Raw genomic sequence first — 27,408 nt, forward strand, 5'->3', positions numbered from 1 at the left:
GGAAATAAATGACGGGAGGGGGAAGAAAGGAGAAAGAGTTTATGTATTTGCAGCGCGTAATTAAACAGGTGCGATCATACCAGCACTAATGCACCGGATCCCTTCAGAACTCCGCAGTTAAGTGTGTTTGGGCTTGAGTAGTTCTCGGATGGGTGACCTCCTGGGAAGTCCTCGTGCCGCAATTTTTTTTTTTCAGACGGGTCGTTCGACGTTACGTGCGACTAGAACTAGGGTCCACTTGTTTATACGCAAATGTGAGTCAAGAAGCAGGAGCATTTTAATCGATATTAGAACGAGAATGAGAGATGCAGAGTGCACGCACAAGAAAACAAATGACGGGAGGGGAGATGGAGGGAGAAAAAGTGTATGAATTTGCAGCGCAGAATGAAACATGAGCAATCATACCAGCACGAATGTAACGGATTCTATCAGAAATCCGCAAGTTAAGGGTGCTTGGGCGAGAGTAGCACTAGGATGGGTGACCTCCTGCGAAGTCCTTATATTTCACCCATTTTCTTAGGAAGTTCTCGTGTTGCACCCATTTTTTTTGCAGATGATTCTTTCGACGATACGCACGACTTGAATTATGATCCTTCAAGTTTATTCGCAAATGTGAGTCACGGCACCGTAGCATTTTACTTGATATTAGAACGATCACGGGAGGTGCAGTGCGCACGCACAAGGAAACAAATGACGGGAGGGGGAAGAAAGGAGAATGAGTTTATGTACTTGCAGCGCGGAATTAAACTGGTGTGATCATACCAGCACTAATGCACCGGATCCCATCAGAACTCCGCAGTTAAGTGTGTTTGGGTGAGAGTAGTACTCGGATGGGTGACCTCTTAGGAAGTCCTCGTGTCGCACCAATTTTTTTTCAAACGGGTCGTTCGATGTTACGCGCGACTGGAACTAGGGTCTGTTGGTTTATACGCAAATGTGAGTCAAGAAGCTGGGGCATTTTAATTGATATTAGAACGAGAAGGAGAGGTGCAGTGTGAACGCACAAGGAAACAATTGATGGGAGGGGGAGGGAAGGAGAAAAAGTGTATGTATTTGCAGCGCAGAATGAAACAGGTGCGATCATACCAGCACTAATGCAACGGATTCTATCAGAACTCCGTAGGTAAGGGTGCTTGGGCGAGAGTAGTAATAGCATGGATTACCTCCTGTGAAGTCCTTATATTTCACCCATTTTCTTGTGAAGTCCTCGTGTTGCACCCATTTTTTTGCAGATGATTCATTCGACGTTATGCGCGACTTGAATTATGGTCCTCAGGTTTATTCGCAAATGTGAGTTACGGTGCTGTAGCATTTTACTTGATATTAGAACGAGAACGCGAGGTGCAGCGCGCAAGCACAAGGAAACAAATGACGGGAGGTGGAAGAAAAGAGAAGGAATGTATATATTTGCAGCGCGAAACTAAACAGGTGCGATCATACCAGCACTAAAGCCCTAGATCCCATCAGAACTCCGCAGTTAAGTGTGCTTGGGCGAGATTAGTACTCGGATGGTTGACCTCCTGGGAAGTCCTCATGTCACAACAAATTTTTTTTAGACTGGTCGTTCGACGTTACGCGCGTCTGGAACTAGGGTCCGCTGGTTTATACGCAAATGTGAGTCAAGAAGTAGGGGCATTTTAATCGATATTAGAACGAGAATGAGAGGTGAAGTGTGAACGCATAAGGAAACAAATGACGGGAGGGGGAAGAAAGGAGGAGTGTATGTATTTGCAGCGCGAAATTAAAGAGGTGCGATCATAGCAGCACTAAAGCCCCGGATCCCATCAGAACTTCGCAGTTAAGTGTGCTTGGCGAGAGTAGTACTCGGATGGGTGACAACCTGGGAAGCCCTCGTGTTGCACCTATTTTTTTTTGGATGGGTTGTTCGACATTACGCGCGAATGGAATTATAAACCGCTGGTTCATTTGCAAAGGTGAGTCATGAAGCCGGAGCATATTACTTGATATTAGAACGAGAAAGAGAGATGCAGAGTGCACGCACAAGGAAACAAATGACGGGAGGGGGGATGGGAGGAGAAAGAGCGTATGTATTTACAGTGCAGAATGAAAAACGAGGGATCATACCAGCACTAATGCAACGGATTCTATTAGAACTCCACAGTTAAGGGTGCTTGGATGAGAAAAGTACTCAGATGGGTGACATCCTGCGAAGTCCTTATATTTCACCCATTTTCTTGGGAGGTCCTCGTGTTGCACCCATCTTTTTGCAGATGATTCTTTCGACGTTACGCGCGACTTGATTTATGGTCCGCAGGTTTATTCGCAAATGTGAGTCACGGCGGCGTGGCATTTTACTTGATATTAGAACGAGTATGGGAGGTGCAGTGCGCACGCACAAGGAAACAAATGATGGGAGGAGGAAGAAAAGAGAAGGAGTGTATGTATTTGAAGCACAAAATTAAACAAGTGGCATCATACCAGCACTAATGCACTGGATCCCATCAGAACTCTGCAGTTAAGCGTGCTTGGGCGAGAGTAGTACTCGGATGGATGACCTCTTTGGAAGTCCTCGTATCGCAACAATTTTTTTTTCAGATGGGTTGTTCGACGTTACGCGCGACTGGAACTATGGTCCGCTGGTTTATACGCAAATGTGAGTCAAGAATCAGGGGCATTTTAATCGATATTAGAATGAGAATGAGAGGTGCAGTGTGAACGCACAAGGAAACAAATGACGGGAGGGGGAAGAAAGGAGGAGTGTGTGTATTTGCAGCGCGAAATTAAAGAGGTGCGATCATAGCAGCACTAAAGCCCCGGATCCCATCAGAACTCTGCAGTTAAGTGTGCTTGGGCGAGAGTAGTACTCAGATGGGTGACCACCTGGGAAGCCCTCGTGTTGCACCTATTTTTTTCGGATGGGTTGTTCGACGTTACGCGCGAATGGAATTATAAACCGCTGGTTCATTTGCAAAGGTGAGTCACGGTGCCGGGGCATATTACTTAATATTAGAACGAGAAAGAGAGATGCAGAGTGCACGCACAAGAAAACAAATGACGGGAGGGGGAAGAAAGGAGAAGGAGTTTATGTATTTGCAGCGCAAAATTAAACAGGTGCGATCATACCAGCACTAATGCACCGGATCCCATCAGAACTCCGTAGTTATGTGTGCTTGGGCGAGAGTAGTACTCGGATGGGTGATCTCCTGGGAAGTCCTCGTGTCGCATTAATTTTTTTTTCAGACGGGTCGTTCGACGTTACGCGCGACTAGAACTAGGGTCCACTGGTTTATACGCAAATGTGAGTCAAGAAGCAAGGGCATTTTAATCGATATTAGAACGAGAAGGAGAGATACAGTGTGAACGCACAAGGAAACAATTGATGGGAGGGGGAGGGAAGGGGAAGGAGTGTATGTATTTTCAGCACGAAATGAAATAGGTGCGATCATACCAGCACTAATGCAACGGATTCTATCAGAACTCCGTAGGTAAGGGTGCTTGGGCGAGAGTAGTATTAGCATGGGTTACCTCCTGCGAAGTCCTTATATTTCACCCATTTTCTTGTGAAGTCCTTGTGTTGCACCCATTTTTTTGCAGATGATTCTTTCGATGTTACGCGCGACTTGAATTATGGTCCTCAGGTTTATTCGCAAATGTGAGTCACGGCGCTGTAGCATTTTACTTGATATTAGAACGAGAACGGGAGATGCAGTGCGCACGCACAAGGAAACAAATGACGGGAGGGGGGATGGAGGGAGAAAAAGTGTATGTATTTGCAGCGCAGAATGAAACAGGAGCAATCATACCAGCACCAATGCAACGGATTCTATCAGAACTCCGCAAGTTAAGGGTGCTTGGGCGAGAGTAGCAGTAGGATGGGTGACTTCCTGCGAAGTCCTTATATTTCACCCATTTTCTTAGGAAGTCCTCGTGTTGTACCAATTTTTTTACAGATGATTCTTTCGACGACGCGCGACTTGAATTATGGTCCACAGGTTTATTCGCAAATGTGAGTCACGGCGCCGTAGCATTTTACTTGACATTAGAACGAGCACGGGAGGTGCAGTGCGCACGCACAAGGAAACAAATGACGGGAGGGGGAAGAAAGGAGAAGGAGTTTATGTATTTGCAGCGCAAAATTAAACGGGTGGGATCATACCAGCACTAATGCACCTGATCCAATCAGAACTCCGCAGTTAAGTGAGCTTGGGCGAGAGTAGTACTCGGATGAGTGACCTCCTGGGCAGTCCTCGTGTCGCACCAATTTTTTTTCAAATGGGTTGTTCGACGTTACGCGCGACTGGAACTAGGGTCCGCTGGTTTATACGCAAATGTGTGTCAAGAATCAGGGGCATTTTAATCGATATTAGAACGAGAAGGAGAGGTGCAGTGTGAACACACAAAGAAATAAATGATGGGAGGGGGGGAGGGAAGAAGGAGTGTATATATTTTCAGCACGAAATTAAACAAGTGCGGTCACACCAGCACAAAAGCACCGGATCCCATCAGAACTCCGCAGTTAAGTGTGCTTTGGCGAAAGTAGTACAATGATGGGTTACCTCCTGGGAAGTTCTCGTGTTGCACCCATTTTTTTTTCAGATGTGCAGTTCGACGTTACGCGCGACTTGAATTATGGTCCTCCGGTTTATTCGCAAATGTGAGTCACGGCGCCGTGGCATTTCACTTAATATTGGAACGAGAAAGGGAGGTGCAGTGCGCACGCACAAGGAAACAAATGACGGGCGGGGGAAGAAAGGGGAATGAGTTTATGTATTTGCAGCGCGAAATTAAACAGTTGCGATCATACCAGCACCAATGCACCGGATCCCATTAGAACTGCGCAGTGAAGTTTGCTTGGGCAAGACTAGTGCTCGGATGGGTGACCTCCTGGGAAGTCCTCGTGTCGCACCAATTTTTTTTCAGACGGGTCGTTCGACGTTACGCGCGTCTGGAACTAGGGTCCGCTGGTTTATACGCAAATGTGAGTCAAGAAGCAGCGGCATTTTAATCGATATTAGAACGAGAATGAGAGGTGAACTGTGAACGCACAAGGAAACAAATGATGGGAGGGGGGAGGGAAGAAGGAGTGTATGTATTTTCAGCACGAAATTAAACAGGTGCGGTCACACCAGCACAAATGCACCGGATCCCATCAGAACTCCGTAGTTAAGTGTGCTTTGGCGAAAGTAGTACAATGATGGGTTACCTCCTGGGATGTTCTCGTGTTGCACCCATTTTCTTTTTTTCAGATGTGTCGTTCGACGTTACGTGCGACTTTAATTATGGTCCGCAGATTTATTCGCAAATGTGAGTCACGGCGCCGTGGCATTTTAATCGATATTAGAACGAGAATGAGAGATGCAGAGTGCACGCACAAGGAAACAAATGACAGGAGGGGGGATGGAGGGAGAAAAAGTGTATGTATTTGCAGCGCAGAATGAAACATGAGCAATCATACCAGCACCAATGCAACGGATTCTATCAGAACTCCGCAGTTAAGGGTGCTTGGGCGAGAAAAGTACTCGGATGGGTGACCTCCTGCGAAGTCCTTATATTTCACCCATTTTCTTGTGAAGTTCTCGTGTTGCACCCATTTTTTTGCAGATGATTCTTTCGACGTTACGCGCGACTTGAATTATGGTCCTCAGGTTTATTCGCAAATGTGAGTCACGGCGCTGTAGCATTTTACTTGATATTAGAAAGAGAACGGGAGGTGCAGTGCGCACGCACAAGGAAACAAATGACGGGAGGGGGAAGAAAGGGGAATGAGTTTATGTAATTGTAGCGCAAAATTAAACGGGTGCGATCATACCAGCACAATTGCACCGGATCCCATCAGAACTCCGCAGTTAAGTGTCCTTGGGCGCGAGTAGTACTCGGATGGGTGACCTCCTGGGAAGACCTCGTGTCGCACCAATTTTTTTTCAGACGGGTCGTTCAACGTTACGCGCGACTGGAACTAGGGTCCGCTGCTTTATACGCAAATGTGAGTCAAGAAGCAGGGGCATTTTTAATCGATATTAGAACGAGAAGGAGAGATGCAGTGTGAACGCACAAGGAAACAATTGATGGGAGGGGGAGGGAAGGAGAAAAAGTGTTTGTATTTGCAGCGCAGAATGAAACAGGTGCGATCATACCAGCACTAATGCAACGGATTCTATCAGAACTCCGTAGGTAAGGGTGCTTGGGCGAGAGTAGTACTAGCATGGGTTACCTCCTGCGAAGTCCTTATATTTTACCCATTTTCTTGTGAAGTCCTCGTGTTGCACCCATTTTTTTACAGATGATTCTTTCAACGTTACGCGCGACTTGTATTATGGTCCTCAGGTTTGTTCGCAAATGTGAGTCACGGTGCTGTAGCATTTCACTTGATATTAGAACGAGAACGGGAGGTGCAGTGCGCACGCACAAGGAAACAAATGACGGGAGGGGGAAGAAAGGGGAATGAGTTTATGTATTTGCAGCGCAAAATTAAACAGTTGCGATCATACCAGCGCTAATGCACCTGATCCCATCAGAACTCCGCAGTTAAGTGTGCTTGGGCGAGATTAGTACTCGGATGGGTGACCTCCTGTGAAGTCCTCGTGTCGCACTTATTTTTTTTTTTCAGACGGGTCGTTCGACGTTACGCGCGTCTGGAACTAGGGTCCGCTGGTTTATACCCAAATGTGAGTCATGAAGCAGGGGCATTTTAATCGATATTAGAACGAGAATGAGAGGTGAAGTGTGAACGCACAAGGAAACAAATGACGAGAGGGGGAAGAAAGGAGAAGGAGTGTATGTATTTGCAGCGCGAAATTAAACAGGTGCGATCATACCAGCACTAAAGCTCCGGATCCCATCAGAACTCCGCAGTTAAGTGTGCTTGGGCGAGGGTAGTACTCGGATGGGTGACCTCTTGGGAAGTCCTCGTGTTGCAACTATTTTTTTTCGGATGGGTTGTTCGACGTTACGCGCGAATGGAATTATAAACCGCTGATTCATTTGCAAAGGTGAGTCACAGTGCCGGGGCATATTACTTGATATTAGAACAAGAAAGAGAGATACATAGTGCACACACAAGGAAACAAATGATGGGAGGGGGGATGGAAGGAGAAAGAGTGTATGTATTTGCAGTGCAGAATGAAACATGAGGGATGATACCAGCACTAATGCAAAGGATTCTATCATAACTCGGCAGTGAAGGGTGCTTGGGAGAGAAAAGTACTCGGATGGGTGACCTCCTGCGAAGTCCTTATATTTCACCCATTTTCTTGGAAGGTCCTCGTGTTGCACCCATCTTCTTGCAGATGATTCTTTCGACCTTACGCGCGACTTGATTTATGGTCCGCAGATTTATTCGCAAATGTGAGTCACGGCGCTGTGGCATTTTACTTGATATTAGAATGAGTACGGGAGGTGCAGTGCGCACGCACAAGGAAACAAATGATGGGATGAGGAAGAAAAGAGAATGAGTGTATATATTTGATGCGCAAAATTAAACAAGTGGCATCATACCAGCACTAATGCACCGGATCCCATCAGAACTCCACAGTTAAGCATGCTCGGGCGAGAGTAGTACTCGGATGGGTGACCTCCTGGGAAGTCCTAGTGTCGCACTAATTTTTTTTTTCAGACGGGTCGTTCGACGTTACGCGTGACTGGAACTAGGGTCCACTAGTTTATACGCAAATGTGAGTCAAGAAGCAGGGGCATTTTAATCGATATTAGAACGAGAATGAGAGATGCAGAGTGCACGCACAAGGAAACAAATGACAGGAGGGGGGATGGAGGGAGAAAAAGTGTATGTATTTGCAGCGCAGAATGAAACATGAGCAATCATACCAGCACCAATGCAACGGATTCTATCAGAACTCCGCAAGTTAAGGGTGCTTGGGCGAGAGTAGAACTAGGATGGGTGACCTCCTGCGAAGTCCTTATATTTCACCCATTTTCTTAGGAAGTCCTCGTGTTGCACCCATTTTTTTGCAGATGATTCTTTTGACGTTACGCGCGACTTGAATTATGGTCCTCAGGTTTATTCGCAAATGAGAGTCACGACACTGTAACATTTTACTTGATATTAGAACGAGAACGGGAGCTGTAGTGCGCACACACAAGGAAACAAATGACGAGAGGGGGACGAAAGGGGAATGAGTTTATGTATTTGCAGCGGAAAATTAAACAGGTGAAATCATTCCAGCAGTAATGCACCGGATCCCATCAGAACTCCGCAGTTAATTGTGCTTGGGCGAGAGTAGTGCTCGGATGGGTGACCTCTTGGGAAGTCCTCGTGTCGCACCAATTTTTTTTCAGACGGGTCGTTCGACGTTACGCGCGACTGGAACTAGGGTCCGCTAGTTTATACGCAAATGTGAGTCAAGAAGCAGGGGCATTTTAATCGATATTAGAACGACAATGAGAGGTGAAGTGTGAACGCACAAGGAAACAAATGACCGGAGGGGGAAGAAAGGAGAAGGAGTGTATGTATTTGCAGCGCGAAATTAAACAGGTGCAATCATACCAGCACTAAAGCCCCGGATCCCATCAGAACTCCGCACTTAAGTGTGCTTGGGCGAGAGTAGTACTCGGATGGGTGACCACTTGGGAAGACCTCGTGTTGCACCTATTTTTTTCGGATGGGTTGTTCGACGTTACGTGCGAATGGAATTATAAACTGCTAGTTCATTTGCAAAGGTGATTCACGGTGCCGGGGCATTTTAATCGATATTAGAACGAGAATGAGAGATGCAGAGTGCACGCACAAGGAAACAAATGACAGGAGGGGGGATGGAGGGAGAAAAAGTGTATGTATTTGCAGCGCAGAATGAAACATGAGCAATCATACCAGCACCAATGCAACGGATTCTATCAGAACTCCGCAGTTAAGGGTGCTTGGGCGAGAAAAGTACTCGGATGGGTGACCTCCTGCGAAGTCCTTATATTTCACCCATTTTCTTGTGAAGTCCTCGTGTTGCACCCATTTTTTTGCAGATGATTCTTTCGACGTTACGCGCGACTTGAATTATGGTCCTCAGGTTTATTCGCAAATGTGAGTCACGGCGCTGTAGCATTTTACTTGATATTAGAACGAGAACGGGAGGTGCAGTGCGCACGCACAAGGAAACAAATGACGGGAGGGGGAAGAAAGGGGAATGAGTTTATGTAATTGTAGCGCAAAATTAAACGGGTGCGATCATACCAGCACAATTGCACCAGATCCCATCAGAACTCCGCAGTTAAGTGTGTTTGGGCGAGATTAGTACTCGGATGGGTGACCTCCTGGGAAGTCCTCGTGTCGCACCAATTTTTTTTCAGACTGGTCGTTCGACGTTACGAGCATTTGGAACTAGGGTCCGCTGGTTTATACGCAAATGTGAGTAATAAGCAGGGGCATTTTAATCGATATTAGAACGAGAATGAGAGGTGAAGTGTTAACGCACAAGGAAACAAATGACGGGAGGGGGAAGAAAGGAGGAGTGTATGTATTTGCAGCGCGAAATTAAACAGGTGCGATCATACCAGCACTAAAGCCCCAGATCCCATTAGAACTCTGCAGTTAAGTGTGCTTGGGCGAGAGTGGTACTCGGATGGGTGACCACTTGGGAAGACCTCGTGTTGTACCTATTTTTTTTCGGATGGGTTGTTCGACGTTACGCGCGAATGGAATTATAAACCGCTGGTTCATTTGCAAAGGTGAGTCACGGTGTCGGGGCATATTACTTGATATTAGAACGAGAAAGAGAGATGCAGAGTGCACGCACAAGGAAACAAATGACGAAAAGGGGGATGGGAGGAGAAAGAGTGTATGTATTTGCAGTGCAGAATGAAACATGAGGGACCATACCAGCACTAATGCAACAGATTCTATCAGAACTCCGCAGTTACGGGTGCTTGGGCGAGAAAAGTACTCGGATGGGTGACCTCATGCCAAGTCTTTATATTTCACCCATTTTCTTGGTAGGTCCTCGTGTTGCACCCATCTTTTTGCAGATGATTCTTTCGACGTTACGCGCGACTTGATTTATGGTCCGCAGGTTTATTCGCAAATGTGAGTCACGGCGCCGTGGCATTTTACTTGATATTAGAACGAGTACGGGAGGTGCAGTGCGCACGCACAAGGAAACAAATGACGGGAGGGAGAAGAAAGGAGAAGGAGTTTATGTATTTGCAGCGCGGAATTAAACGGGTGCGATCATACCAGCACTAATGCACTGGATCCCATCAGAACTCTGCAGTTAAGTGTGCTTGGGCGAGTGTAGTACTCGGATGGGTGACCTCTTAGGAAGTCCTCGTATCGCAACAATTTTTTTTCAGATGGGTCGTTCGACGTTACGCACGACTGGAACTATAGTCCGCTGGTTTATACGCAAATGTGAGTCAAGAATCAGGGGCATTTTAATCGATATTAGAACGAGAAGGAGAGGTGCAGTGTGAACGCACAAGGAAACAAATGAAGGGAGGGGGGGAGGGAAGAAGGAGTGTATGTATTTTCAGCACGAAATTAAACATGTGTGGTCACACCAGCACAAATGCACCAGATCCCATCAAAACTCCGCAGTTATGTGTGCTTTGGCGAAAGTAGTACAATGATGGGTTACCTCCTGGGAAGATCTCGTGTTGCACCCATTTTCTTTTTTTCAGATGTGCCGTTCGACGGTACGCGCGACTTTAATTATGGTCTGCAGATTTATTCGCAAATGTGAGTTACGGCGCCGTGGCATTTTACATGATATTTGAACGACAACGAGAGGTGCAGTGCGCACGCACAAGGAAACAAATGACGGGAGGGGGAAGAAAGGAGAAGGAGTTTATGTATTTGCAGCGCGGAATTAAACGGGTGCGATCATACCAGCACTAATGCACCGGATCCCATCAGAACTCCGTAGTTAAGTGTGCTTGGGCGAGAGTAGTACTCGGATGGTGACCTCCTCGGAAGTCCTCATGTCGCACTAATTTTTTTTTTCAGACGGGTCGTTCGACATTACGCGCGACTGGAATTAGGGTCCACTGGTTTATACACAAATGTGAGTCAAGAATCAGGGGCATTTTAATCGATATTAGAACGAGAAGGAGAGGTGCAGTGTGAACGCACAAGGAAACAAATGATGGGATGGGGGAGGGAAGAAGTAGTGTATGTATTTTCAGCACGAAATTAAACAGGTGCGGTCACACTAGCACAAATGCACCGGATCCCATCAGAACTTCGCTGTTAAGTGTGCTTTGGCGTAAGTAGTACAATGATGGGTTACCTCCTGGGAAGTTCTCGTGTTGCACCCATTTTTTTTTTTTCAGATGTTCCGTTCGACATTACGCGCGACTTTAATTATGGTCCGCAGATTTATTCGCAAATGTGAGTCACGGCGCCGTGACATTTTACTTGATATTTGAACGAGAACGAGAGGTACAGTGCGCACGCACAAGGAAACAAATGACGGGAGGGGGAAGAAAGGAGAAGGAGTTTATCTATTTGCAGCGCAAAATTAAACAGGTGCGATCATACCAGCACTAATGCACCAGATCCCATCAGAACTACGCAGTTAAGTCTGCTTGGGCGAGAGTAGTACTCGGATGGGTGACCTCTTGGGAAGTCCTCGTGTCGAACCAATTTTTTTTCAGACAGGTCGTTCGACGTTACGCACGACTGGAACTAGGGTCCGCTGGTTTATACGCAAATGTGAGTCAAGAAGCAGGGGTATTTTAATCGATATTAGAACGAGAAGGAGAGGTGCAGTGTGAACACACAAGGAAACAATTGATGAGAGGGGGAGGGAAGGAAAAAAAATGTATGTATTTGAAGTGCAGAATGAAACAGGTGCGATGATACCAGCACTAATGCAACAGATTCTATCAGAACTCCGTAGGTAAGGGTGCTTGGGCGAGAGTAGTAATAGCATGGGTTACCTCCTGCGAAGTCCTTATATTTCACCTATTTTCTTGTGAAGTCCTCGTGTTGCACCCCTTTTTTTGTAGATGATTCTTTCGACGTTACGCGCGACTTGAATTATGGTCCTCAGGTTTATTCGCAAATGTGAGTCACGGCGCTGTTGCATTTTACTTGATATAAGAACGAGAACGTGAGGTGCAGCGGGCACGCACAAGGAAACAAATGACGGGAGGGGGAAGAAAAGAGAAGGAGTGTATGTATTTGTAGCGCGAAACTAAACAGGTGCGATCATACCAACACTAAAGCCCCGGATCCCATCAGAACTCCGCAGTCAAGTGTGATTGGGCGAGATTAGTACTCGGATGGTTGACCTCCTGGGAAGTCCTCGTGTCGCACAAATTTTTTTTCAGACTGGTCGTTCGACGTTAAGCGCGTCTAGAACTAGGGTCCGCCGGTTTATAGGCAAATGTGAGTCAAGAAGCATGGGCATTTTAATCGATATTAGAACGAGAATGAGAGGTGAAGTGTGAACGCACAAGGAAATAAATGACGGGATGGGAAAGAAAGGAGGAGTGTATGTATTTGCAGCGCAAAATTGAAGAGGCGCGATCATAGCAGCACTAAAGCCCCGAATCCCATCAGAACTCCGCAGTTAAGTGTGCTTGGGCGAGAGTAGTACTCGGATGGGTGACCACCTGGGAAGCCCTCGTGTTGTACCTATTTTTTTTGGATGGGTTGTTTGACATTACGCGCGAATGGAATTATAAACCACTGATTCATTTGCAAAGGTGAGTCACGGTGCCGGAGCATATTACTTGATATTAGAACGAGAAAGAGAGATGTAGAGTGCACGCACAAGGAAACAAATGACGGGAGGGTGGATGGGAGGAGAAAGAGTGTATGTATTTGCAGTGCAGAATGAAACATGAGGGATCATACCAGCACTAATGCAACGGATTCTATCAGAACTCCGCAGTTAAGGGTGCTTGGGCGAGAAAAGTACTCGGATGGGTGACCTCCTGCGAAGTCTTTTTATTTCACCCATTTTCTTGGGAGGTCCTCGTGTTGCACCCATCTTTTTGCAGATGATTCTTTTGACGTTACGCGGGACTTGATTTATGGTCCGCAGGTTTATTCGCAAATGTGAGTCACGGCGCCGTGGCATTTTACTTGATATTAGAACGAGTACGGGAGGTGCAGTGCGCACGCACAAGGAAACAAATGACGAGAGGAGGAAGAAAAGAGAAGGAGTGTATGTATTTGAAGCGCAAAATTAAACAAGTGGCATCATACCAGCACTAATGCACTGGATCCCATCAGAACTCTGCAGTTAAGCGTGCTTGGGCGAGAGTAGTACTTGGATGGATGACCTCTTGGGAAGTCCTCGTATCGCAACAATTTTTTTTCAGATTGGTCGTTCGACGTTACGCGCGACTGGAACTATGGTCCGTTGGTTTATACGCAAATGTGAGTCAAGAATCAGGGGCATTTTAATCGATATTAGAACGAGAATGAGAGGTGCAGTGTGAACGCACAAGGAAACAAATGATGGGGGGGGGGGGGGAAGAAGGAGTGTATGTATTTTTAGCACGAAATTAAATAGGTGCAGTCACACCAGCACAAATGCACCGGATTTCATCAGAACTCCGCAGTTAAGTGTGCTTTGGCGAAAGTAGTAAATTGATGGGTTACCTCCTGGGAAGTTCTCGTGTTGCACCCATTTTCTTTTTTTCAGATGTGCCATTCGACGTTACGCGCGACTTTAATTATGGTCCGCAGATTTATTCGCAAATGTGAGTTACGGCGCCGTGGCATTTTACATGATATTTGAACGACAACGAGAGGTGCAGTGCGCACGCACAATGAAACAAATGACGGGAGGGGGAAGAAACGAGAAGGACTTTATGTATTTGCAGCGCAAAATTAAATATTTGCGATCATACTTGCTAGTATGCATCGAATCCCATCAGAACTCCGCAGTTAAGTGTACTTGGGCGAGAGTAGTACTCGGATGGGTGACCTCCTGGGAAGTCCTCATGCCGCAGTAATTTTTTTTTCAGACGGGTCGTTCGACGTTACGCGCGACTAGAACTAGGGTCCACTGGTTTATACGTAAATGTGAGTCAAGAAGCAGGAGCATTTTAATCGATATTAGAACGAGAAGGAGAGATGCAGAGTGCACGCACAAGGAAACAAATGACGGGAGGGGGGATGGAGGGAGAAAAAGTGTAGGTATTTGCAGCGCAGAATGAAACATGAGCAATCATACCAGCACGAATGCAACGGATTCTATCAGAAATCCGCAAGTTAAGGGTGCTTGGGCGGGAGTAGCACTAGGATGGGTGACCTCCTGCGAAGTCCTTATATTTCACCCATTTTCTTAGGAAGTCCTCGTATTGCACCCATTTTTTTGCAGATGATTCTTTCGACGATACGCACGACTTGAATTATGGTCCTCAGGTTTATTCGCAAATGTGAGTCACGGCACCGTAGCATTTTACTTGATATTAGAACGAGCACGGGAGGTGCAGTGCGCACGCACAAGGAAACAAATGACGGGAGGGGGAAGAAAGGAGAAGGAGTTTATGTATTTGCAGCGCGAAATTAAACGGGTGCGATCATACCAGCACTAATGCACCAGATCCCATTAGAACTCCGCAGTTAAGTGTGCTTGGGCGAGAGTAGTACTCGGATGGTGACCTCCTCGGAAGTCCTCGTGTTGCACCAATTTTTTTCAGACGGGTCGTTCGACGTTACACGCGACTGGAACTAGGGTCCACTGGTTTATACGCAAATGTGAGTCAAGAAGCAGGGGCATTTTAATCGATATTAGAACGAGAAGGAGATTTGCAGTGTGAACGCACAAGGAAACAATTGATGGGAAGGGGAGGGAAGGAGAAAAAGTGTTTGTATTTGCAGCGCAGAATGAAACAGGTGCGATCATACCAGCACTAATGCAACGGATTCTATCAGAACTCCGTAGGTAAGGGTGCTTGGGCGAGAGTAGTACTAGCATGGGTTACCTCCTGCGAAGTCCTTATATTTCACCCATTTTCTTGTGAAGTCCTCATGTTGCACCCATTTTTTTGCAGATGATTCTTTCAACGTTACGCGTGACTTGAATTATGGTCCTCAGGTTTATTCGCAAATGTGATTCATGGTGCTGTAGCATTTTACATTATATTAGAACGAGAACGGGAGGTGCAGTGCGCACGCACAAGGAGACAAATGACGGGAGGGGGAAGAAAGGGGAATGAGTTTATGTATTTGCAGCGCGAAATTAAACAGTTGCGATCATACCAGCACTAATGCACCGGATCCCATCAGAACTCCGCAGTGAAGTGTGCTTGGGCGAGATTAGTACTCGGATGGGTGACCTCCTGGGAGGTCCTCGTGTCGCACCAATTTTTTTTCAGACGGGTCGTTCGACGTTACGCGCGACTGGAACTAGGGTCTGCTGGTTTATATGCAAATGTGAGTCAAGAAGCAGGGGCATTTTAATCGATATTAGAACGAGAAGGAGAGGTGCAGTGTGAACGCACAAGGAAACAATTGATGGGAGGGGGAGGGAAGGAGAAAAAGTGTTTGTATTTGCAGCGCAGAATGAAACAGGTGCGATCATACCAGTACTAATGCAACAGATTCTATCATAACTCCGCAGGTAAGGATGCTTGGGCGAGAGTAGTACTAGCATGGGTTACCTCCTGCGAAGTCCTTATATTTCACCAATTTTCTTGTGAAGTCCTCGTGTTGCACCCATTTTTTTGCAGATGATTCTTTCGACATTACGCGCGACTTGAATTATGGTCCTCAGGTTTATTCGCAAATGTGAGTCACGGCGCTGTAGCATTTTATTTGATATTAGAACGAGAACGGGAGGTGCAGCGCGCACGCACAAGGAAACAAATGACGGGAGGGGAAAGAAAAGAGAAGGAGTGTATGTATTTGCAGCGCGAAACTAAACAGGTGCGATCATACCAGCACTAAAGCCCCGGATCCTATCAGAACTCCGCAGTTAAGTGTGCTTGGGCGAGATTAGTACTCGCATGGTTGACCTCCTGGGAAGTCCTCGTGTCGCACCAATTTTTTTTCAGACTGGTCGTTCGACGTTACGCGCGTCTGGAACTAGGGTCTTCTGGTTTATATGCAAATGTGAGTCAAGAAGCAGGGGCATTTTAATCGATATTAGAACGAGAATGAGAGGTGAAGTGTTAATGCACAAGGAAACAAATGACGGGAGGGGGAAGAAATGAGGAGTGTATGTATTTGCAGCGCGAAATTAAACAGGTGCGATCATACCAGCACTAAAGCCCCATATCCCATTAGAACTCCGCAGTTAAGTGTGCTTGGACGAGAGTGGTACTCGGATGGGTGACCACTTGGGAAGACCTCGTGTTGTACCTATTTTTTTTCGGATGGGTTGTTCGACGTTACGCGCGAATGGAATTATAAACCGCTGGTTCATTTGCAAAGGTGAGTCACGGTGCCGGGGCATATTACTTGCTATTAGAAGGAGAAAGAGAGATGCAGAGTGCACGCACAAGGAAACAAATGACGGGAGGGGGGTTGGAAGGAGAAATAGTGTATGTATTTGCAGTGCAGAATGAAACATGAGGGATCATACCAGCACTAATGCAACGGATTCTATCAGAACTCCGCAGTTAAGGGTGCTTGGGCGAGAAAAGTACTCGGATGGGTGACCTCCTGCGAAGTCCTTATATTTCAACCATTTTCTTGGGAGGTCCTCGTGTTGCACCCATCTTTTTGCAGATGATTCTTTCTATGTTACGCGCGATTTGATTTATGGTCCGCAGGTTTATTCGCAAATGTGAGTCACGGCGCCATGGCATTTCACTTGATATTAGAACGAGTACGGGAGGTGCAGTGCATACGCACAAGGAAACAAATGACGGGAGGAGGAAGAAAAGAGAGGGAGTGTATGTATTTGAAGCGCAAAATTAAACAACTGGCATCATACCAGCACTAATGCACTGGATACCATCAGAACTCTGCAGTTAACCGTGCTTGGGCAAGAGTAGTACTCGGATAGGTGACCTCTTGGGAAGTCCTCGTATCGCAACAATTTTTTTTCAGATGGGTCGTTCAACGTTACGCGCGACTGGAACTATGGTCCGCTGGTTTATACGCAAATGTGAGTCAAGAATCAGGAGCATTTTAATCGATATTAAAACGAGAATGAGAGATGCAGTGTGAACGCACAAGGAAACAAATGATGGGAGGGGGGGAGGGAAGAAGGAGTGTATGTATTTTCAGCACGAAATTAAACAGGTGCGGTCACACCAGCACAAATGCACCGGATCCCATCAGAACTCCGCAATTAAGTGTGCTTTGGCGAAAGTAGTACAATGATGGGTTACCTCCTGGGATGTTCTCATGTTGCACCCATTTTCTTTTTTTCATATGTGCCGTTCGACGTTACGCGCGATTTTAATTATGGTCCGCAGATTTATTCGCAAATGTGAGTCACGGCGCCGTGGCATTTTTCTTGATATTTGAACGAGAACGAGAGGTGCAGTGCGCACGCACAAGGAAACAAATGACGGGAGGGGGAAGAAAGGAGAAAGAGTTTTTCTATTTGCAGCGCGAAATTAAACAGGTGCGATCATACCAGCACTAATGCACCGGATCCCATCAGAACTCCGTAGTTAAGTGTGCTTGGGCGAGAGTAGTACTCGGATGGGAGGCCTCCTGGGAAGTCCTCGTGTTGCACTAATTTTTTTTTCAGACGGGTCGTTCGACGTTACGCGCGACTGGAACTAGGGTCCACTGGTTTATACGCAAATGTGAGTCAAGAAGTAGGGGCATTTTAATCGATATTAGAACGAGAAGGAGAGATGCAGAGTGCACGCACAAGGAAACAAATGACGGGAGGAGGGATGGAGGGAGAAAAAGTGTATGTATTTGCAGCGCAGAATGAAACATGAGCAATCATACCAGCACCAATGCAACGGATTCTATCAGAACTCTGCAAGTTAAGGGTGCTTGGGCGAGAGTAGCACTAGGATGCGAAGTCCTTATATTTTACCCATTTTCTCAGGAAGTCCTCGTGTTGCACCCATTTTTTTGCAGATGATTCTTTCGACTATACGTGCGACTTGAATTATAGTCCTCAGGTTTATTCGCAAATGTGAGTCACGGCACCGTAGCATTTTACTTGATATTAGAACGAGCACGGGAGGTGCAGTGCACACGCACAAGGAAAAAAATGATGGGAGGGGGAAGAAACGAGATAGAGTTTATGTATTTGCAGCGCAAAATTAAACGGGTGTGATCATACCAGTATTAATGCACCGGATCCCATCAGAACTCCGCAGTTAAGTGTGCTTGGGCGAGAGTAGTACTCGGATGGGTGACCTCTTGGGAAGTCCTCGTGTCGCACCAATTTTTTTTCAGACGGGTCGTTCGACGTTACGCGCGATTGGAACTAGGGTCCGCTGGTTTATACGCAAATGTGAGTCAAGAAGCAGGGGTATTTTAATCGATATTAGAACGAGAAGGAGAGGTGCAGTGTGAACGCACAAGGAAACAATTGATGGGAGGGGGAGGGAAGGAGAAAAAGTGTTTGTATTTGCAGCGCAGAATGAAACAGGTGCGATCATACCAGTACTAATGCAACAGATTCTATCATAACTCCGCAGGTAAGGATGCTTGGGCGAGAGTAGTACTAGCATGGGTTACCTCCTGCGAAGTCCTTATATTTCACCAATTTTCTTGTGAAGTCCTCATGTTGCACCCATTTTTTTGCAGATGATTCTTTCGACGTTACGCGCGACTTGAATTATGGTCCTCAGGTTTATTCGCAAATGTGAGTCACGGCGCTGTAGCATTTTACTTGATATTAGAACGAGAACGGGAGGTGCAGCGCGCACGCACAAGGAAACAAATGACGGGAGGGGAAAGAAAAGAGAAGGAGTGTATGTATTTGCAGCGCGAAACTAAATAGGTGCGATCATACCAGCACTAAAGCCCCGGATCCCATCAGAACTCCGCAGTTAAGTGTGCTTGGACGAGAGTAGTACTCGGATGGGTGACCTCCTGGGAAGTCCTCGTGCCGCAGTAATTTTTTTTTCAGACTGGTCGGTCGACGTTACGTGCGACTAGAACTAGGGTCCACTGGTTTATACGCAAATGTGAGTCAAGAAGCAGGGGCATTTTAATCGATATTAGAACGAGAAGGAGAGGTGAAGTGTGAACGCACAAGGAAAGAAATGACGGGAGGGGGAAGAAAGGAGGAGTGTATCTAATTAAAGAGGTGCGATCATACCAGCACTAAAGCCCCGGATCCCATCAGAACTCCGTAGTTAAGTGTGCTTGGGCGAGAGTAGTACTCGGATGGGTGACCACCTGGGAAGCCATCGTGTTGCACCTATGTTTTTTCGGATGGGTTGTTTGACGTTACGCGCGAATGGAATTATAAACCGCTGGCTCATTTGCAAAGGTGAGTCACGGTGCCGGGGCATATTACTTGATATTAGAACGAGAAAGAGAGATGCAGAGTGCACGCACAAGGAAACAAATGACGGAAGAGGGGATGGAAGGAGAAAGAGTGTATGTATTTGCAGTGCAGAATGAAACATGAGGGATCATACCAGCACTAATGCAACAGATTCTATCAGAACTCCGCAGTTAAGGGTGCTTGGGCGAGAATAGTACTCGGATGGGTGACCACTTCGGAAGTCCTCGTGTTGCACCCATTTTCTTGGGAGGTCCTCGTGTTGCACCCATCTTTTTGCAGATGATTCTTTCGACGTTACGCGCGACATGATTTTTGGTCCGCAGGTTTATTCGCAAATGTGAGTCACGGAGCCGTGGCATTTTACCTGATATTAGAACGAGTACGGGAGGTGCAGTGCGCACGCACAAGGAAACAAATGACGGGAGGAAGAATAAAAGAGAATGAGTGTATGTATTTGAAGCGCAAAATTAAACAAGTGGCATCATACCAGCACTAATGCACTGGATCCCATCAGAACTCTGCAGTTAAGTGCGCTTGGGCGAGTGTAGTACTTGGATGGGTGACCTCTTTGGAAGTCCTCGTATCGCAACAATTTTTTTTCAGATGGGTCGTTCGACGTTACGCGCAACTGGAACTATGGTCCGCTGGTTTATACGCAAATGTGAGTCAAGAATCAGGGGTATTTTAATCGATATTAGAACGAGAAGGAGATGTGCAATGTGAACGCACAAGGAAACAAATAATGGGAGGGGGGGAGGGAAGAAGGAGTGTATGTATTTTCAGCACGAAATTAAACAGGTGCGGTCACACCAGCATAAATGCACAGGATCCCATCAGAACTCCGCAGTTAAGTGTGCTTTGGCGAAAGTAGTACAATGATGGGTTACCTCCTGGGAAGTTCTCGTGTTGCACCCATTTTATTTTTTTCAGATGTGCCGTTCGACGTTACGCGCGACTTTAATTATGGTCCGCAGATTTATTCGTAAATATGAGTCACTGCGCCGTGGCATTTTACTTGATAGTTCAACGAGAACGGGAGGTGCAGTGCGCACGCACAAGGAAACAAATGACGGGAGGGGGAAGAAAGGAGAAGGAGTTTATGTATTTGCAGCGCGAAATTAAACAGGTGCGATCATACCAGCACTAATGCACCGGATCCCATCAGAACTCCGCATTTAAGTGTGCTTGGGCGAGAGTAGTACTCGGATGGGTGACCTCCTGTGAAGTCCTTATATTTCACCCATTTTCTTAGGAAGTCATAGTGTTGCACCCATTTTTTTGCAGATGATTCTTTCGACGATACGCGCAACTTAAATTATGGTTCTCAGGTTTATTCGCAAATGTGAGTCACGGCACCGTAGCAGTTTACTTGATATTAGAACGAGCACGGTTGGTGCAGTGCGCACGTACAAGGAAATAAATGACGGGAGGGGAAAGAAAGGAGAAGGAGTTTATGTATTTGCAGCGCGAAATTAAATAGGTGCGATCATACCAGCACTAATTCACCGGATCCCATCAAAACTCCGCAGTTAAGTGTGCTTGGGCGAGAGTAGTACTCGGATGGGTGACCTCCTGGGAAGTCCTCGTGTCGCACTAATTTTTTTTTCAGACGGGTCGTTCGACGTTACGCGCGACTGGAACTATGGTCCACTGATTTATATGCAAATGTGAGTCAAGAAGCAGGGGCATTTTAATCGATATTAGAACGAGATTGAGAGATGCAGTGTGCACGCACAAGGAAACAAATGACGGGAAGGGGGATGGAGGGAGAAAAAGTGTATGTATTTGCAACGCAGAATGAAACATGAGCAATCATACCAGCACCAATGCAACGGATTCTATCAGAACTCCGCAAGTTAAGTGTGCTTGGGCGAGAGTAGTACTCGGATGAGTGACCTCCTGCGAAGTCCTTATATTTCACCCATTTTCTTAGGAAGTCCTCGTGTTGCACCCATTTTTTTGCAGATGATTCTTTCGACGATATGCGCGACTTGAATTATGGTCCTCAGGTTTATTCGCAAATGTGAGTCACGGCACCGTAGCATTTTACTTGATATTAGAACGAGCACGGGAGGTGCAGTGCGCACGCACAAGGAAACAAATGACGGGAGGGGGAAGAAAGGAGAAGGAGTTTATGTATTTGCAGTGTGAAATTAAACGGGTGCGATCATACAAGCGCTAATGCACTGGATCCCATCAGAACCCTGCAGGTAAGTGTGCTTTGGCGAGAGTAGTACTCGGATGGGTGACCTCCTGGGAAGTCCTCGTGTCGCAACAATTTTTTTTCAGACGGGTCATTCGACGTTATGCGCGATTGGAACTCGTGTCCGCTGGTTTATACGCAAATGTGAGTCTAGAAGCAGGGGCATTTTAATCGATATTAGAACGAGAAGGAGAGGTGTAGTGTGAACGCACAAGGCAACAATTGATGGGAGGGGGAGGGAAGGAGAAGGAGTGTATGTATTTTTAGCACGAAATGAAACAGGTGCGATCAAACCAGCACAAATACAACGGATTCTATCAGAACTCCGTAGGTCAGGGTGCTTGGGCGAGAGTAGTACTAGCATGAGTTACCTCCTGCGAAGTCCTTATATTTCACCCATTTTCTTGTGAAGTCCTCGTGTTGCACCCATTTTTTTGCAGATGATTCTTTCGACGTTACGCACGACTTGAATTATGGTCCTCAGGTTTATTCGCAAATGTGAGTCACGGCGCTCTAGCATTTTACTTGATATTAGAACGAGAACGGGAGGTGCAGTGCGCACGCACAAGGAAACAAATGACGGGAGGGGGAAGAAAGGGGAATGAGTTTATGTATTTCCAGCGCAAAACTAAACAGGTGCGATCAAACCAGCACTAAAGCCCTGGATCCCATCCGAACTCCGACGTTAAGTGTGCTTGGGCGAGATTAGTACTCAGATGGTTGATCTCCTTGGAAGTCCTCGTGTCGCACCAATTTTTTTTCAGACGGGTCGTTCGACGTTACGCGCGTCTGGAACTAGGGTCCGCTGGTTTATACGCAAATGTGAGTCAAGAAGCAGGGGCATTTTAATCGATATTAGAACGAGAATGAGAGGTGAAGTGTGAACGCACAAGGAAACAAATGATGGGAAGGGGGAGGGAAGGAGAAGAAGTGTTTGTATTTTCAACACAAAATTAAACAGGTGCTATCACACCAGCACAAATACACCGGATCCCATCAGAACTCCGCAGTTATGTGTGCTTGGGCGAGAGTAGTACTCGGATGGGTGACCACTTCGGAAGTACTCGTGTTGCACCCATTTTTTTGCAGATGATTCTTTAGACGTTATGCGCGACTTGAATTTTGGTCCTCAGGTTTATTCGCAAATGTGAGTCACGGCGTCGTAGCATTTTACTTGATATTAAAACGAGCACGGGAGGTGCAGTGTGCATGCACAAGGAAACAAATGACGGGAGGGGTAAGAAAGGAAGAGGAGTTTATGTATTTGCAACGCGAAATTAAACGGATGCTATCATACCAGCACCAATGCAACGGATCCCATCATAACTCTGCAGTTAAGTGTGCTTGGGCAAGAGTAGTACTCGGATGGGTGACCTCCTGGGAAGTTCTCGTGTCGCACAAATTTTTTTTCAGACGGGTCGTTCGACGTTACGCACAACTGGAACTATGGTCCACTTGTTTATACGCAAATGTGAGTCAAGAAGCAGGGGCATATTAATCGATATTAGAACGAGAAAAAGAGGTGCAGTGTGAACGCACAAGGAAACAAATGATGGGAAGGGGGAGGGAAGGAGAAGAAGTGTTTGTATTTTCAACACAAAATTAAACAGGTGCTATCACACCAGCACAAATACACCGGATCCCATCAGAACTCCGCAGTTAAGTGTGCTTTGGCGAAAGTAGTACAAGGATGGGTTACCTTCTGGGAAGTTCTCGTGTTGCACCAATTTTTTTTTTCAGATGTGCCATTCGACATTACGCGCGACTTTAATTATAGTCCGCAGATTTATTCGAAAATATGAGTCACTGCGCTGTGGCATTTTACTTGATATTTATACGAGAACGAGAGGTGCAGTGCACACGCACAAGAAAACAAATGACGGGAAGGGGAAGAAAGGAGAAGGAGCGTACGTATTTGCAGCGCGAAATTAAATAGGTGTCATCATACCAGCACTAATGCACCGTATCCCATCAGAACTCAGCAGTTAAGTGTGCTTGGGTGGGAGTAGTACTCGGATTGGTGACCTCCTGGGAAGTCCTCGTGTTGCACCCATTTTTTTTCGGATGGGTCGTTCGACGTTACGCGCGAATGCAATTATAAACCGCTGGTTCATTCGCAAAGGTGAGTCACGATGCTAGGGCATTTTACTTGATATTAGAACGAGAAGGAGAGATGCAGAGTGCACGCACAAGGAAACAAATAACGGGAGAGGGGATGGAGGGAGAAAGAGTGTATGTATTTGCAGCGCAGAATGAAACATGAGCGATCATACCAGCACCAATGCAACGGATTCTATCAGAACTCCGCAAGTTAAGGGTGCTTGGGCGAGAGTAGCACTAGGATGGGTGACCTCATGCGAAGTCCTTATATTTCACCTATTTTCTTAAGAAGTACTCGTGTTGCACCCATTTTTTTGCAGATGATTCTTTTGACGTTACGCGCAACTTGAATTATGGTCCTCAGGTTTATTCGCAAATGTGAGTCACGGCACCGTAGCATTTTACTTGATATTAGAACGAGCACGGGAGATGCAATGCGCACGCACAAGGAAACAAATGACGGGAGGGGGAAGAAAGGAGAAGGAGTTTATGTATTTGCAGCGCAAAATTAAACGAGTGTGATCATACCAGCACTAATGCACCGGATCCCATCAGAACTCCGCAGTTAAGTGTGCTTGGGCGAGAGTAGTACTCGGATGGATGACCTCCTGGGAAGTCCTCGTGTCGCACCAATTTTTTTTCAGACGGGTCGTTCGAAGTTACGCGCGACTGGAACTAGGGTCCGCTGGTTTATACACAAATGTGAGTCAAGAAGCAGGGGCATTTTAATCGATATTAGAACGAGAATGAGAGGTGAAGTGTGAACGCACAAGGAAACAAATGACGGGAGGGGGAAGAAAGGAGAAGTAGTGTATGTATTTGCTGCGCGAAATTAAACAGGTGCGGTCATACCAGCATTAAAGCTCCGGATCCCATCAGAACTCCACAGTTAAGTGTGCTTGGGCGATGGTAGTACTCGGATGGGTGACCTCTTGGGAAGTCCTCGTATCGCAACAATTTTTTTTCAGATGGGTCGTTCGACGTTACGCGCGACTGGAACTATGGTTCGCTTGTTTATACGCAAATGTGAGTCAAGAATCTGGGGCATTTTAATCGATATTAGAACGAGAAGGAGAGGTGCAGTGTGAACGCACAAGGAAACAAATGATGGGAGGGGGGGAGGGAAGAAGGAGTGTATGTATTTTCAGCACGAAATTAAACAGGTGTGGTCATACCAGCACAAATGCACCGGATCCCATCAGAACTCCGCAGTTAAGTGTGCTTTGGTGAAAGTAGTACAATGATGGGTTACCTCAAGGGAAGTTCTCGTGTTGCACCCATTTTCTTTTTTTTAGATGTGTCGTTCGACGTTACGCGCGACTTTAATTATGGTCCGCAGATTTATTCGCAAATGTAAGTCACGGCGCCGTGGCATTTTACTTGATATTTGAACGAGAACGAGAGGTGCAGTGCGCACGCACAAGGAAACAAATAACGGGAGGGGGAAGAAAGGAGAATTAGTTTATGTATTTACAGTGCGAAATTAAACAGGTGCGATCATACCAGCACTAATGCACCGGATCCCATCAGAACTCTGCAGTTAAGTGTGCTTGGGCGAGAGTAGTACTCGGATTGGAGACCTCTTGGGTAGTCCTCGTGTCGCACTAATTTTTTTTTCAGACGGGTCGTTCGACTTTACGCGCGACTGGAACTAGGGTCCACTGGTTTATACGCAAATGTGAGTCAAGAAGCAGGGGCATTTTAATCGATATTAGAATGAGAAGGAGAGATGCAGAGTGCACGCACAAGGAAACAAATGATGGGAGGGGGGATGGAGGGAGAAAAAGTGTATGTATTTGCAGCGCAGAATGAAACATGAGCAACCATACCAGCACCAATGCAACGGATTCTATAAGAACTCTGCAAATTAAGGGTGCTTGGGCGAGAGTAGCACTAGGATGGGTGACCTCCTGCGAAGTCCTTATATTTCACCCATTTTCTTAGGAAGTCCTCGTGTTGCACTCATTTTTTTGCAGATGATTCTTTCGACGATACGCGCGACTTGAATTATGGTCCTTAGTTTTATTCGCAAATGTGAGTCACGGCACCGTAGCATTTTACTTGATATTAGAACGAGCACGGGAGGTGCAGTGCGCACGCACAATTAAACAAATGACGGGAGGGGGAAGAAAGGAGAAGGAGTTTATGTATTTGCAGCCCAAAATTAAACGGGTGCGATCATACTAGCACTAATGCACCGGATCCCATCAGAACTCCGCAGTTAAGTGTGCTTGGGTGAGAGTAGTACTCAGATAGGTGACCTCCTGGGAAGTCCTCGTGTCGCACCAAATTTTTTTCAGACGGGTCGTTCGACGTTATGCGCGACTGGAACTATGGTCCGCTTGTTTATACGCAAATGTGAGTCAAGAAGCAGGGGCATTTTAATCGATATTAGAACGAGAAGGAGAGGTGCAGTGTGAATGCACAAAGAAACAATTGATGGGAGGGGGAGGGAAGGAGAAGGAGTGTATATATTTTCAGCACGAAATGAAACAAGTGCGATCATACCAGCACTAGTTCAACGGATTTTATCAGAACTCCGTAAGTAAGGGTGCTTGGGTGAGAGCAGTACTAGCATGGGTTACCTCCTGCGAAGTCCTTATATTTCACCCATTTTCTTGTGAAGTCCTCGTGTTGCACCCATTTTTTTGCAGATGATTCTTTCAACGTTACGCGCGACTTCAATTATGGTCCTCAGGTCTATTCGCAAATGTGAGTCACGGCATCGTAGTATTTTACTTGATATTAGAACGAGCACGGGAGGTGCAGTGCGCACGCACAAGGAAACAAATAACGGGAGGGGGAAGGAAGGAGAAGAAGTTTATGTATTTGCAGCGCGGAATTAAACGGGTGCGATCATACCAGCACTAATGCACTGGATCCCATCAGAACTCTGCAGTTAAGTGTGCTTGGGCGAGAGTAGTACTCGGATTGGTGACCTCCTGGGAAGTCCTTGTGTTGCACTAATTTTTTTTTAGACGGGTCGTTCGACGTTACGCGCAACTTGAACTATGGTCCGCTGGTTTATACGCAAATGTGAGTCAAGAATCAGGGGTATTTTAATCGATATTAGAACGAGAAAGAGAGGTGCAGTGTGAACGCACAAGGAAACAAATGATGCGAGGGGGGGAGGGAAGAAGGAGTGTATGTACTTTCAGCACGAAATTAAACAGGTACGGTCACACCAGCACAAATGCACCGGATCCCATCAGAACTCCGCAGTTAAGTGTGCTTTGGCGAAAGTAGTACAATGATGGGTTACCTCCTGGGAAGTTCTCGTGTTGCACCCATTTTCTTTTTTTCAGATGTGTCGTTCGACGTTACGTGCGACTTTAATTATGGTCCGCAGATTTATTCGCAAATGTGAGTCACGGCATCGTGGCATTTTACTAGATATTTGAACAAGAACGAGAGGTGCAGTGCGCACGCACAAGGAAATAAATGACGGGAGGGGGAAGAAAGGAGAAGGAGTGTATGTATTTGCAGCGTGAAATGAAACAGGTGCGATCATACCAGCACTAATGCAACAGATTCTATCAGAACTCCGTAGGTAAGGGTGCTTGGGCGAGAGTAGTACTAGCATGGGTTACCTCCTGCGAAGTCCTTTTATTTCACCCATTTTCTTGTGAAGTCCTCGTGTTGCACCCATTTTTTTGCAGATGATTCTTTCGACGTTACGCGCGACTTGAATTATGGTCCTCAGGTTTATTCGCAAATGTGAATCACGGCACCATAGCATTTTACTTGATATTAGAACGAGCACGGGAGGTGCAGTGCGCACGCACAAGGAAACAAATGACGGGA

The 27,408-nt window shown here is 46.4% G+C and overlaps 11 non-coding genes and 42 pseudogenes across 11 annotated transcripts; all 53 read left to right on the forward strand.

Moving 5' to 3' along the window:
• The first annotated feature begins 66 nt into the window (after positions 1-66).
• On the forward strand, positions 67-185 carry LOC148263571 (5S ribosomal RNA; annotated as a pseudogene).
• Positions 186-748: 563 nt separating this feature from the next.
• Positions 749-867, forward strand: LOC148263572 (5S ribosomal RNA). The gene has a single exon (XR_015820755.1). It is a non-coding gene; the product is annotated as a 5S ribosomal RNA (ribosomal RNA).
• Positions 868-1,426: 559 nt separating this feature from the next.
• Positions 1,427-1,545, forward strand: LOC148263573 (5S ribosomal RNA; annotated as a pseudogene).
• Positions 1,546-1,747: 202 nt separating this feature from the next.
• On the forward strand, positions 1,748-1,865 carry LOC148263574 (5S ribosomal RNA; annotated as a pseudogene).
• Positions 1,866-2,426: 561 nt separating this feature from the next.
• LOC148263575 (5S ribosomal RNA) lies at positions 2,427-2,544 on the forward strand (annotated as a pseudogene).
• Positions 2,545-2,747: 203 nt separating this feature from the next.
• On the forward strand, positions 2,748-2,866 carry LOC148263576 (5S ribosomal RNA; annotated as a pseudogene).
• A 204-nt stretch (positions 2,867-3,070) lies between these two features.
• Positions 3,071-3,189, forward strand: LOC148263577 (5S ribosomal RNA; annotated as a pseudogene).
• Positions 3,190-4,103: 914 nt separating this feature from the next.
• Positions 4,104-4,222, forward strand: LOC148263578 (5S ribosomal RNA; annotated as a pseudogene).
• A 204-nt stretch (positions 4,223-4,426) lies between these two features.
• On the forward strand, positions 4,427-4,545 carry LOC148263579 (5S ribosomal RNA; annotated as a pseudogene).
• A 206-nt stretch (positions 4,546-4,751) lies between these two features.
• LOC148263580 (5S ribosomal RNA) lies at positions 4,752-4,870 on the forward strand (annotated as a pseudogene).
• Positions 4,871-5,073: 203 nt separating this feature from the next.
• Positions 5,074-5,192, forward strand: LOC148263581 (5S ribosomal RNA; annotated as a pseudogene).
• A 564-nt stretch (positions 5,193-5,756) lies between these two features.
• LOC148263582 (5S ribosomal RNA) lies at positions 5,757-5,875 on the forward strand. Its single transcript, XR_015821098.1, has one exon. It is a non-coding gene; the product is annotated as a 5S ribosomal RNA (ribosomal RNA).
• Positions 5,876-6,435: 560 nt separating this feature from the next.
• On the forward strand, positions 6,436-6,554 carry LOC148263583 (5S ribosomal RNA; annotated as a pseudogene).
• A 208-nt stretch (positions 6,555-6,762) lies between these two features.
• On the forward strand, positions 6,763-6,881 carry LOC148263584 (5S ribosomal RNA). Its single transcript, XR_015820886.1, has one exon. It is a non-coding gene; the product is annotated as a 5S ribosomal RNA (ribosomal RNA).
• Positions 6,882-7,441: 560 nt separating this feature from the next.
• On the forward strand, positions 7,442-7,560 carry LOC148263585 (5S ribosomal RNA; annotated as a pseudogene).
• A 563-nt stretch (positions 7,561-8,123) lies between these two features.
• Positions 8,124-8,242, forward strand: LOC148263586 (5S ribosomal RNA; annotated as a pseudogene).
• Positions 8,243-8,447: 205 nt separating this feature from the next.
• On the forward strand, positions 8,448-8,566 carry LOC148263587 (5S ribosomal RNA). Its single transcript, XR_015820065.1, has one exon. It is a non-coding gene; the product is annotated as a 5S ribosomal RNA (ribosomal RNA).
• Positions 8,567-9,125: 559 nt separating this feature from the next.
• Positions 9,126-9,244, forward strand: LOC148263588 (5S ribosomal RNA). The gene has a single exon (XR_015820118.1). It is a non-coding gene; the product is annotated as a 5S ribosomal RNA (ribosomal RNA).
• Positions 9,245-9,445: 201 nt separating this feature from the next.
• On the forward strand, positions 9,446-9,564 carry LOC148263589 (5S ribosomal RNA). Its single transcript, XR_015820733.1, has one exon. It is a non-coding gene; the product is annotated as a 5S ribosomal RNA (ribosomal RNA).
• A 560-nt stretch (positions 9,565-10,124) lies between these two features.
• On the forward strand, positions 10,125-10,243 carry LOC148263590 (5S ribosomal RNA; annotated as a pseudogene).
• A 532-nt stretch (positions 10,244-10,775) lies between these two features.
• On the forward strand, positions 10,776-10,893 carry LOC148263591 (5S ribosomal RNA; annotated as a pseudogene).
• Positions 10,894-11,098: 205 nt separating this feature from the next.
• LOC148263592 (5S ribosomal RNA) lies at positions 11,099-11,217 on the forward strand (annotated as a pseudogene).
• A 209-nt stretch (positions 11,218-11,426) lies between these two features.
• LOC148263593 (5S ribosomal RNA) lies at positions 11,427-11,545 on the forward strand (annotated as a pseudogene).
• Positions 11,546-12,104: 559 nt separating this feature from the next.
• On the forward strand, positions 12,105-12,223 carry LOC148263594 (5S ribosomal RNA; annotated as a pseudogene).
• Positions 12,224-12,425: 202 nt separating this feature from the next.
• LOC148263595 (5S ribosomal RNA) lies at positions 12,426-12,544 on the forward strand (annotated as a pseudogene).
• A 560-nt stretch (positions 12,545-13,104) lies between these two features.
• LOC148263596 (5S ribosomal RNA) lies at positions 13,105-13,222 on the forward strand (annotated as a pseudogene).
• A 203-nt stretch (positions 13,223-13,425) lies between these two features.
• On the forward strand, positions 13,426-13,544 carry LOC148263597 (5S ribosomal RNA; annotated as a pseudogene).
• An 890-nt stretch (positions 13,545-14,434) lies between these two features.
• On the forward strand, positions 14,435-14,552 carry LOC148263598 (5S ribosomal RNA; annotated as a pseudogene).
• A 558-nt stretch (positions 14,553-15,110) lies between these two features.
• Positions 15,111-15,229, forward strand: LOC148263599 (5S ribosomal RNA). The gene has a single exon (XR_015820491.1). It is a non-coding gene; the product is annotated as a 5S ribosomal RNA (ribosomal RNA).
• Positions 15,230-15,788: 559 nt separating this feature from the next.
• LOC148263600 (5S ribosomal RNA) lies at positions 15,789-15,907 on the forward strand (annotated as a pseudogene).
• Positions 15,908-16,109: 202 nt separating this feature from the next.
• Positions 16,110-16,228, forward strand: LOC148263601 (5S ribosomal RNA; annotated as a pseudogene).
• Positions 16,229-17,111: 883 nt separating this feature from the next.
• Positions 17,112-17,230, forward strand: LOC148263602 (5S ribosomal RNA; annotated as a pseudogene).
• Positions 17,231-17,439: 209 nt separating this feature from the next.
• Positions 17,440-17,558, forward strand: LOC148263603 (5S ribosomal RNA). Its single transcript, XR_015819912.1, has one exon. It is a non-coding gene; the product is annotated as a 5S ribosomal RNA (ribosomal RNA).
• Positions 17,559-18,108: 550 nt separating this feature from the next.
• Positions 18,109-18,227, forward strand: LOC148263604 (5S ribosomal RNA). The gene has a single exon (XR_015819896.1). It is a non-coding gene; the product is annotated as a 5S ribosomal RNA (ribosomal RNA).
• A 559-nt stretch (positions 18,228-18,786) lies between these two features.
• On the forward strand, positions 18,787-18,905 carry LOC148263605 (5S ribosomal RNA; annotated as a pseudogene).
• Positions 18,906-19,095: 190 nt separating this feature from the next.
• Positions 19,096-19,214, forward strand: LOC148263606 (5S ribosomal RNA). The gene has a single exon (XR_015819791.1). It is a non-coding gene; the product is annotated as a 5S ribosomal RNA (ribosomal RNA).
• A 561-nt stretch (positions 19,215-19,775) lies between these two features.
• LOC148263607 (5S ribosomal RNA) lies at positions 19,776-19,893 on the forward strand (annotated as a pseudogene).
• A 204-nt stretch (positions 19,894-20,097) lies between these two features.
• Positions 20,098-20,216, forward strand: LOC148263608 (5S ribosomal RNA; annotated as a pseudogene).
• Positions 20,217-20,425: 209 nt separating this feature from the next.
• On the forward strand, positions 20,426-20,544 carry LOC148263609 (5S ribosomal RNA; annotated as a pseudogene).
• Positions 20,545-20,779: 235 nt separating this feature from the next.
• LOC148263610 (5S ribosomal RNA) lies at positions 20,780-20,898 on the forward strand (annotated as a pseudogene).
• Positions 20,899-21,460: 562 nt separating this feature from the next.
• Positions 21,461-21,579, forward strand: LOC148263611 (5S ribosomal RNA; annotated as a pseudogene).
• A 559-nt stretch (positions 21,580-22,138) lies between these two features.
• On the forward strand, positions 22,139-22,257 carry LOC148263612 (5S ribosomal RNA; annotated as a pseudogene).
• A 206-nt stretch (positions 22,258-22,463) lies between these two features.
• Positions 22,464-22,582, forward strand: LOC148263613 (5S ribosomal RNA; annotated as a pseudogene).
• Positions 22,583-22,787: 205 nt separating this feature from the next.
• On the forward strand, positions 22,788-22,906 carry LOC148263614 (5S ribosomal RNA; annotated as a pseudogene).
• Positions 22,907-23,112: 206 nt separating this feature from the next.
• LOC148263615 (5S ribosomal RNA) lies at positions 23,113-23,231 on the forward strand (annotated as a pseudogene).
• A 207-nt stretch (positions 23,232-23,438) lies between these two features.
• Positions 23,439-23,557, forward strand: LOC148263616 (5S ribosomal RNA; annotated as a pseudogene).
• A 561-nt stretch (positions 23,558-24,118) lies between these two features.
• On the forward strand, positions 24,119-24,237 carry LOC148263617 (5S ribosomal RNA). Its single transcript, XR_015820653.1, has one exon. It is a non-coding gene; the product is annotated as a 5S ribosomal RNA (ribosomal RNA).
• Positions 24,238-24,442: 205 nt separating this feature from the next.
• On the forward strand, positions 24,443-24,561 carry LOC148263618 (5S ribosomal RNA; annotated as a pseudogene).
• A 204-nt stretch (positions 24,562-24,765) lies between these two features.
• Positions 24,766-24,884, forward strand: LOC148263619 (5S ribosomal RNA; annotated as a pseudogene).
• Positions 24,885-25,093: 209 nt separating this feature from the next.
• On the forward strand, positions 25,094-25,212 carry LOC148263620 (5S ribosomal RNA; annotated as a pseudogene).
• A 562-nt stretch (positions 25,213-25,774) lies between these two features.
• On the forward strand, positions 25,775-25,893 carry LOC148263621 (5S ribosomal RNA; annotated as a pseudogene).
• A 559-nt stretch (positions 25,894-26,452) lies between these two features.
• LOC148263622 (5S ribosomal RNA) lies at positions 26,453-26,571 on the forward strand (annotated as a pseudogene).
• Positions 26,572-26,775: 204 nt separating this feature from the next.
• LOC148263623 (5S ribosomal RNA) lies at positions 26,776-26,894 on the forward strand (annotated as a pseudogene).
• The last annotated feature ends 514 nt before the right edge of the window (positions 26,895-27,408 follow it).

This window comes from Carica papaya, chromosome 5 (assembly GCF_054855325.1).
Source record: "Carica papaya isolate Zhongbai chromosome 5, ASM5485532v1, whole genome shotgun sequence".
NCBI lineage: Eukaryota > Viridiplantae > Streptophyta > Magnoliopsida > Brassicales > Caricaceae > Carica > Carica papaya.